The sequence below is a fragment of the Plecotus auritus genome (assembly GCF_963455305.1).
Source record: "Plecotus auritus genome assembly, chromosome: 7".
Taxonomy (NCBI): domain Eukaryota; kingdom Metazoa; phylum Chordata; class Mammalia; order Chiroptera; family Vespertilionidae; genus Plecotus; species Plecotus auritus.
The window spans coordinates 107,688,530-107,696,015 of record NC_137774.1 but is presented as its reverse complement, the minus strand read 5'-3'; the positions used below and the strand labels follow the sequence as shown (position 1 = coordinate 107,696,015).

Below are 7,486 nucleotides of genomic sequence, written 5' to 3'. Positions count from 1 at the left end.
GAATGTTCTTTCCCCAAATATCTATGTCTTTTTCCCCCCTTCCAGGCACATTTATTGAACATAACAAAATTTTATATACAAAGTGACCTGGATCTGCTGCCTCAAAATGTGATCCTTTCTCACTAATACTTTTATAAGCTAGTTGATAGTGTAAAAAAGCAGCTTACTCTAAAATTAATATAAAAGTGCCCTTGCATATCAAATGAATGGCCTAACTATTGAGACTTCAATAGTTTGTAAGGAAAGTAACATAGGTAGGACCCAGTCCCTCTGACTGGCTCCTGTGAGATGTTAAGAGGCCATTTTGTGCACTGCCACTGTGACACCATTATGCTTCCGGATTGTAATATTTCCATTATCTGATTTTAATTTTTATTGATTGATTGATTGCTTTTAGAGAGAGAGGAAGAGGGAGAGAAAGAAACATCAACTTGTTGTTCCATGTATTTATGCATCCATTGGTTGATTCTTGTATGTGCCCTGACTGGGGATCAAACCCGCAACCTTGGTGTATGAAGACTATGCTCTAATCAACTGAGCTGCTGGGCCAGGGTCCCCATTATCTAATTCTAGACACACCACAGGAGTATCAGTGGGATCTGAGGTTAGCTTAGCTGCTTGCTGGGTTAGAACAGATGTCACCCCAGCAAGCTCATCTGACAGGGTCCCATAGCAGCCCAGGTTAAGTCCTTGTGAATCTGTGCACAGGGCACCAACAATGGATGGACTCTCCAATGCGTCTTCCCAGTGCTACTCCAAGGTCGCCTCCATCCGCCAGCCATCCACCCTGTCCAGGACCCCAGAGCACATTGCTTTCTTCTCAACCATAGGCCTCCAGCACGTCCAAATGTCTATGTCTTAACATTAAAAATCACCAAGGATATAGGTAGCACTTTTGCTAACACCAAAAGCTCTTTTTCCTAGTTTAATGACGTGAGGAGAAAGGCAGTGACAATTTAAATAAGTTTATTTCCCCCCAACCCCTCCCCACCCAGGAACATTTTGGATGACCTTCCTCTACCTTCATGCTTGTTACTTTGAGTCTAACAGCCAATTAAATTTGCATGGGGAAAGACCTAAGAGAGCTTCTGGGTGAAAGAACAGAAATGCTAGGGAACATTTAATAAGTTGTCAGTGTATAAATCACCATAGGCCCGGCCTTTAGAGCTTGTTAAGCTTAGAGCAGAATCAGCAAGAATTACCAAGTTAAGGGGACCTGGCACCTGTGTCTGAGAGGCAAGAGTATGAAATTGATAAAGGCGCAGTAACAGAGCAGCAGGTTGCTGGTTCCCATTCTGCCAGTATAATATGCCATTTGGCATTAGGATTATTTTGACCTGGAGGCAAATGAAAATCAACAGATGCAGAAAGACAGCTTCCCAGATCTTTTGTTATCTGAGTAAAAGCAGAAACTTCTGAAAATGGGAACTGTCATAAATTTCCTCTTCCAGGAAAGGTTTATGGCCATGAGGAAGATAGAAAGTGGGCACCAGGATGGACCTGCATAAGCAATCTTTATCCTATGAGTTTCCCCTATAAAGTTACCTTCTCACAGTTTGCTGTCCCTGAAAGCTGACAACCCTTTCCCTTGTCTTGTCACTTCTCTACAGATAAATAGTTCTTCTGTTAAGATGCTAATAAGCCTAAGAATTCTAACCACCCCTGTGGTTACTCAAGTCTTTCTGCTTCCCAGTACTGTATATACACACTGTACATGTTAATAAACATGTTTGTTTTTCTCTTGATCTGTCTTTTGTCAATCTGATTTCACAGGGCCCCTCCAGAGAACCTTAGAAGATAGAAGAAAAAATATTTTTTTTCTCCCCTACGCAAGCCAGTGGAGCTAGGTTGAAGGGCATGCGGGGTGGAAGTGCCAGGTTGCAAGTGCTGAGGTATCATCTGGGTTGGTCCCAAAGAATGGAGATATATCAAAACTCTCCTATTTGATAATCTTGCCAGTTATAAAAACAGTCACAGGCATGTGAAATACAGCATAGCGATATAGTCAATAATCTTGTAATAACTATGTATGGTGTTAGATAGGTACTAGACTTATTAGAGTGATCACTTTGTAAGTTATGTAAATGTCTAATCACTATGTTGTATACTTGAAACTAGTATAATATTGTATATCAACTGTAATTGAAAATAAAGCATTATTAAAAGATAAAAATAAAATGTTGGGCCTTGACACAGATAAAGTCTCTTTGTAGTGAACTCGACAGTGTATTTATTCCAGGAAAAGAGGCGTATTCCTACTAGAAATTGTGCTGCCAGGCCAGCAGTGCTGAAACTGAATGGCAGCAAAATCTCTGCAGGGCATGTATGAGTGAAAAACAGTTTGAATTCAGAGAAGCAGGTTAGTGTCAGCTCAGCTCCATCCGCAGTTCTCTCCTTCCTGGTTGCCCCAGCCACACTGCCTTCTTCCCTGTTCCATAGCTCTTGCCATGCTCTCACCTCAGGGCCTTTGTGCTTAATTTTTTCTGCCTGGTTCTTAGTCACCTAGGTTATCACATGGCCCACCCACTCGCTTCCTTCTGGTCTTGACTCAAATGGCACTTTCTCAGTGAGGCCATCCCTGAACACCCCATCTAAAATTGCCATCTTCTCTCTTATTATTTTTTTCCCAAGCTCTTATGATTATTTAACAGATTATAAAATGTGCTCATTAATCTTTTTCTTTCACCACTCTGCACTCCAAAACACAATATTAGCTTCATTAAAGGGAGGTTTTTGTCTGCTTTATTCACAGCTCTATCTTCCACACTTAAAAGAGTGTTGGGCAGGTAGTACGATAGGTCCTCAATAAATACTGGTTGAAGAAATTGAGGAGTGGCCTCTCTAGTTCCGTGCAGCTCCCCATTGGCCCAGTTTTCATTCTGCAGACGGGGAGCTCAGCCTCCACCCGCACTCCCATCCACTTTGCTTCCTCTAGCTCCTGGGTTCTTACCTCACTGGGCTGCCCTCCTTGACATAGGCACATGCTCCCCAGTTCTCCTCCCTCTCTTACCGCTGTCTCTCTAGTCACAACACAACCTTCCAAAGAGTTTTCACAGCTGGTAACTACATACAGTTTAGCAGACAGTGTTAGCTAAAATAACAATAGTGGTGAAACCGCCCAGCTGGCATGGCTCAGTGTTTGAGCCTTGACCTATGAACTAGTCTAGGAGGTCATAGTTCTAGTCCCGGTCAGGGCACATGCTGGTTGAAGGCTTAATCCCCAGTGTGGGGCATGCAGGAGGCAGCCGATCAATGATTCTCTCTCATCATTGATGTTTCTATCTTTCTCTCCTTCTCCCTTCCTCTCTGAAATCAATAAAAATATATTTTTTAAAAAAGAAATCACCAGTTACAGTGAATCTCACAAAGTATAAATATTACCCTTGGTTCCCAGCAACATGTAGAGGGTCTAGGCTTGCACATGTTTTTCTGTCTTCCTCTGTTTCTTTATTTGTGAAGCCTGTGAGAGAGCTCTGTGCTTTTCATCTATTTTGAGTTTACACTTTTTTTTTTTTAACCTGAAGTCCTCCAAAGTCAGTTTCCCATTCTTGTCTTTTCTTAAGCATCCCTGGGAAAGTCCCAGTGATCTTGTTAGGTGAGATTACGAGGTGAAAACCCCTCAGGGACTATTTCTAATGGTGGTCTCTATGTGGAATTCCTCCCTTTCCACTTGCTCTGACCCAGCAGTTTGACTTCCAAGAATCTGGTCTACAAATGAAACAACTATGGACCCAGCCAAATGCACAAGGATGCTTATGGCAGTTGTGTGTAGTAGGAAAAACTGAGGAATAACCTACATTTCCATCAGGAGGACAGATTCAACAAATAATGGTATGCTCTAGAATTCTATTGCCTGTTCAAAACATGGAGGCAGATTTTCAAGAGATATTTAACTATCTAGTCTTGCAGATTGTACCTGCAGAGAATAGCTCTGGAAAGAGAGGGCGTGGTTTGTATCTGAGAAAGGAAGCTGAGGTGCTGCAGTTCACATCTTTCATTCATGCCTTCTTTTATATTCTTCAAGACACTTTTGTAAATTTCCCAGTAAAGGTATGCACATGTATTGTCAGGTTAATTGTTAAGTCCCTAAGACTTTTTGACTTTGTTGTGAACAATGTTGTTTTCCTTCTATATTTTCTTATTGATATGCTGATATATAAGAATGTATTGTAGAAATGTGGTTGATCTTGAATCTTTGCTGAACCTGTTCTTCAGTCTAATAGGTTAGTGCTAAGGGAACACATGGTGTTCTTGTATTCAGAGTCTCTTGAATTTTCTATGTAGCCAACCATATTGTTAGTAAATGACAATTTAGTGTTTTCTTGTTCAAGCCTTCTTTTTCTTTGCTATGTATTTGCTTTCTTTTATTTTTTTAAAATTTATTTTGGTTGAATTAATCAAGTATTCTGTACTCCCTCCATTTCTTTTCTTTGCTGGCTTGGAGGTCATTATCACTAAGTTTTTAGTATATATACTTCATTATATTACTTATTTTTTGTAAAAAAGCACCTATATGTATTTATTTAAAATATTCATCTCAAGGGCTCAACCAGAGACTTAATTTTCTGTGCAGAAACCAAAGAAAGGAGAGACCATCTGAGGAGAAAATAAAGACAACACAGGGAGACAGGCTAGACAGCCAGTCAGGGCTCTTGGAGGGAGAAGTGTTCTGAGTAATTTCCTTGCAGGTTCTCAAAGGTTGTGGGTGTTTCCAGAACTTAGCAGCATGTGTGTTCAAAGGGCTATTGATGTTGGGTTCTCAGCAGGCCCTGCATGGAGAACAGGATGGGGCTGACCATTTGTCCTCCGGGATGTCCAGGCAGAAGTGATTGGTGTCCACGTGGTGGTGGTGAGTGGGCTGTGACAGTAGGTAGGCCCTGCGATTGTATTCGTTGGTGAACTCCCTGGAGAGGCTTCAGATCTTTACTTACTGTTCTGGCTGCTCTGTGGATGGGCCACCCATTTGAAGAGGTCCAAGTCAGGGAGACAGAAATTGTCTTGTCGCCACACTTCCTGCAGATCATCAGACTGGGTCCCCTCCTTTACAAGTGGCTGTTGGGTGGTGCTTCTGGGAGGCCGTCCAAGCCATGCTGGCAAAAACCCAGACCTTGGAGAACACGACTGCAACTCTTCACTGTAATTTCTAATACAATCTAAACTTATTTTGCCCCAAATAATAGGGATTCAGAGGCAACAGAAGAAGGAAGGATAAAAAATATTTGGTTTGGCCCACATTGCAGGTTCTTAAACAGTATTTGGGAGTGTCAGTGCCTCTGCTCTTGCTAAAGATGTTACCAAAAAGGGACTAGGTCAAGATGTTACTAAGAAGGGAGTAGCAAGTTCAATGGACATATATGAAGAGAGCCAGGAAACCAAATTAAAGCCACTGAGATAAGACTCTGCTCAAATCACCTCTTCACGTTTTCCAGCCACACTGGAATCCCCTTATTTCAATTTCCTATTTTTCTCAGGGCCCCACAGTTAAATCCTTAACTGATTTCTCATTGTCTTAAATATGGTAGTTCTCAGAGCTCTTTGAGGTTAGGCAGTAGGTCCTGAAGTTGTGTATTGTTCAGGACACAGCATCAGAATCTGTGGCATCAGAAAGTGTGTACCTTTCATTTGAGAGAACTGTGAAATGAAATTGTATATGTCTCCTCTTACTTAGCCCTGACTGGAAGCCAGCTACAGGGATGGGTACTTCAGTTTTCAAAGAAAGCAATCACCTTGGGCTAAATCACTTCGTGTATTCAGGTACTGTGCTTTTTAAATGACCTTTCTCAGTGCTGATAAGAATGGTGAAGGTTGAAGAATCATATAATTGATTAATTAGGCTGAAGAGGTCTTAGATAAGATGAAATTTGTCTCTTCACCAATTAGAGACTTTTTCTGTGGTGTTTTCCTGGCATTCAATGCAAAGAAGTAAAGATTCTTAAGGTCAAATTGTTTTATTAAAGCAACAAGGCCTGTCTTAAATGGAGAATGTAGACCCATAACCCCAAGGCTTGTCTTAAATCCAAAAGTTTATAGAACATATTGTATTTATTTGGAATAATACATATTTACTAGAGGCTCGGTGCACAAAATTTGTGCACTGGGTGTGTGTGTGGGGGGGGTCCCTCAGCCTGTGCCCTCTCGTTGTCTGGGAGCCCTCATGGGATGTCCAGTGATGGCTTAGGCCTGCTCCTAAGCCGGCAGTTGGACATCCTTAGTTCTGCCACAGAGGTGGGAGAGGCTCCTGCCACTGCCTCTGTGCTCGCCAGCCGTGAGCCTGGCTTCTAGCGCACTAACCACCAGGGGGCAGCTCTTGGGTTGAGCATCTGCCCCCTAGTGGTCAGTGCGCATCATAGCGACCGGTTGTTACGCCATCTGGTCGATTTGCGCATTATCCTTTTATTATATAGGATTGTAAGGAATAGTATACTTTTATGGAACATAGATGCCACATTACACATAGCTGTAAATGACCTACCTCTTTAGTTTTTTTCTTTTTTTCTTCTTTGTTCTAATATATAACCATATTCCATAAAACCCTGGGAGGAGAGAAATCAGTGCTGCTTGCATTCGCCCCTGCAGCTGCTGGTATTAGAACAAAGATGCCCCTGGCTGTTTCTGATTCAAGTCCAACTCAAAGCTTTGTTTCTTCCAAATCCTCGTGCCAGGTGCCTGGCAGGTGTTGAATTCATTCATACCTGTGGACTGACTGAATTGGAAATGACTAACTTTCTTTAATGAGGAACCCAGAGACCTGTAGGCGTCTCCCTCTGGTGTTTTACCTGAGACTGTGCCTGCCCTGCATTTGGAGTAATCTTCTCTGCTGGACACAGACTCTGAGGCAGGTGGCGAAGACACAATTTCTTGCCCCCAAATGTATATTGGAGAAGAGTCCATGGTTCTAATTAAACTCCCTGTTCTGTGTTTAAATTAAAGCAAATTAAATGCAGGTGGTAAAAAGATTTGAAGGGTTATTACTATATAGGCCATTTTCCTTTTAAATCAGAACATTTAGCCAATCATCTTATGAAAAAGCATGCCATTGAAATAGAGGCTGCCGCCATTCTGCTCTCTGGGTTCTTGTTTGTTTCCCTGGTTGGTGACATTTGGAGTGGCCCAGAGTTGCTGCCGACAGCAGGATCCTTCAGGGCAGCAGGGTATTGTCTGACTTGTTTTGTCCAAAAGCTCTTCTATTCCCCGGAAGACTGACAGCAAATAGACATCTGTCTAAATAACAAGTAGAGGCGGGTGACAGGCTGACATTCTTCAAATTTCTACAGTAACCAGTCAATCTGCTGTACCTTCAGCCCTGCTCAACCTATAGTAAAACATTTAGAAGCCTCAGCTCCTGTCCAAATGGAGCAGAAAAGCTTAATTTCAGGACTGGCAGGCAGTTTAAAAATCTCCGCAAAGAAGCACTTTTGTGAATTAAGTGCGTGTACAATGGCAGCTGATGTCCATTACTGAAATGGAAATGTGAATAAATCAATTT

At 42.1% G+C, this 7,486-nt stretch overlaps 1 pseudogene across 1 annotated transcript; it reads right to left on the bottom strand.

The window, feature by feature from the left end:
- Positions 1 to 291: 291 nt before the first annotated feature.
- On the bottom strand, positions 292 to 771 carry LOC308253861 (ragulator complex protein LAMTOR5-like; annotated as a pseudogene). The gene is made up of 2 exons: positions 564 to 771; positions 292 to 359 (listed from the first exon to the last, which is right to left on the bottom strand). The product of its transcript is annotated as a ragulator complex protein LAMTOR5-like (transcript).
- Between the last annotated feature and the right edge of the window lie 6,715 nt (positions 772 to 7,486).